Source organism: Condylura cristata, unplaced genomic scaffold, assembly GCF_000260355.1.
Source record: "Condylura cristata isolate star-nosed mole 26May11 unplaced genomic scaffold, ConCri1.0 scaffold00002, whole genome shotgun sequence".
Lineage (NCBI taxonomy): Eukaryota > Metazoa > Chordata > Mammalia > Eulipotyphla > Talpidae > Condylura > Condylura cristata.
The window spans coordinates 75,364,469-75,366,422 of record NW_004567103.1 but is presented as its reverse complement, the minus strand read 5'-3'; the positions used below and the strand labels follow the sequence as shown (position 1 = coordinate 75,366,422).

At 35.6% G+C, this 1,954-nt stretch overlaps 1 protein-coding gene across 1 annotated transcript in view; it reads right to left on the bottom strand.

Annotated features, from left to right (window-relative positions):
• The window catches only part of NCKAP5 (NCK-associated protein 5), a 731,767-nt gene that overhangs the window by 282,185 nt on the left and 447,628 nt on the right, over positions 1 to 1,954 (bottom strand). The gene's annotated exons all lie outside the window — the stretch shown is intronic.

Sequence of the window (1,954 nt, the reverse complement as noted above, 5' to 3'; positions counted from 1 at the left end):
GGAATCGAACTCATGTGGAAGCGGCTTTAGATTCTCAGTACTGTATTTAACCTGCTGCGCCACCAGGGAGGGCCCAGATTTGTTTATTTATGCATACAAGAACTGGGTTACAGGCCAGAGGTGTAGGGTGTGGGGCAGTGTGGGGTGGTGAGAGGATTCATCAGACACAGAGTGGGTAACAGGACAGGTGAATTACCTAAAATAAACGGCTCAAGAGCAATGGGTGAAACAGCCACACCATGTGGGTTAGCTACCTGACCAGGGATTGAACTCATTCTTCAATGGCTGTGGGCAGCTTCATAGTGAAAACTTGCAACATTACATATAGCATGTTAAACAGTGGTAAATATGACCAGAATATCTAAGTGGTAAATATGACCAGAATAGTTAAAAACATGAGAACATTTCTAATTCTTTGTCAACAAATACTTATTAAATGTGTAGACTTGATGACAGCAGATGAATGTGCATAGATGACAATAGAATAAGTTTTTTAAAAGATCTTTTAGACAATTTTGTTAGAAAAAATGTTCCCAATTAAGATAGAAATCTGTGGTTAGGAAATTCACTTTGCCAATGAAATGAGCAGAATTAATCTGGTGACTATCAGGATGATGACCAGTACTGCAGCTAGAGAACCCTATTCTTACAGGACACAGAGATGCCAAAATTAGCTCCACATAAATGTGTAACAAATCACATTTGTTTTTTTTAAAGTGTCAATAGTAACAAGAAAATCATACCAAGATCTTTGTAAACTACTTAAAATAACAATTATAATACTTAACAATATAATTTTTTAAAAAATTGATAATATTTTAATATCTTGCATATATAATGAAACTTATTTTGTTTCATAACTACAAACATCACATACAAAAGTAGCAGATGGTGATTGTGTTCTGTCAAATAAGAATATCAAACTTTCAAGGAAGGCCCTTTGGGGAAGAGTTGATTTCAAAACAAAAATGTGCTACATGAAAATGTCTCAGAAAATATGCCTATCACAAGAAGTTTACATAGAGCAAAAAGTCAGTATGATCAAGGAAAACTTCCGATAAACACCATGAAGGAAAATTTTTCCATGTGAATATATGTTATAGCTACATGTTCAGGTATACATTTTCATGGACAAGACTAAAACATAAGAGGCAATCTATCCCCTCCTGTTTTTAGCTGTCACTTAATCTACTTGCTGTCAACTATTATGCTTTTCCCATTGGTATTTAAAAGCCACCCAGAGTCAAAGTAGTAAAATTAGAGATTTCCAAGAGAGAACAATTTTCATTTCTATGATCAATGAAGATAAATAAGTACACAGTGGGACGAAACATCAACTCTGCCTATAACTGATACTAGAATAGACAGACACTTCTTTTTGAGGCAACATAATGGTCAGTCTCCTAAATATTTTATAATTTCTTTTTTTTTTTTTGACACTCTCTTCCCCTAGTGGTTTCATTGTGCAGATTTCCTTCCATTCTCCTTCCTGGATTCCGAGATTGCTTGTAAGTCTGATGACTAACCATCCTCAGAGAACAATTTGGTAATGCCTGAATTCTTATCTGTGAAGTTGCTACTCAATAGAGGACTGCATTTGCAGTCCCCAATAAAAAGTTTTCATGTCCACAAATGCCAAAATGCTCGAAAATTGTTTATTTCTCAAATTTTTGTTTTATTAATGGACTACAGAGAAATTTAACTTTGAACTAGACTCTAGCTCAACCATTCTTGAATTTGGGAGTGTAATAGGCACTGACCTTGAAATATATATGCTTTATGTCACTTAATTCTCAGCCTCTTTTTTTTTTTTTTAAGATTTATTTTATGTATGCATACAGAACTGGGGTATAGGCCAAAGGTGAGAAGATTCACCAGAGACAGAGTGGGAAGCAGAACAGGCAGATCAATGAAGTACACTGCTGAGGGGAGCAGCGGGCGGGTCAGGAGAGGT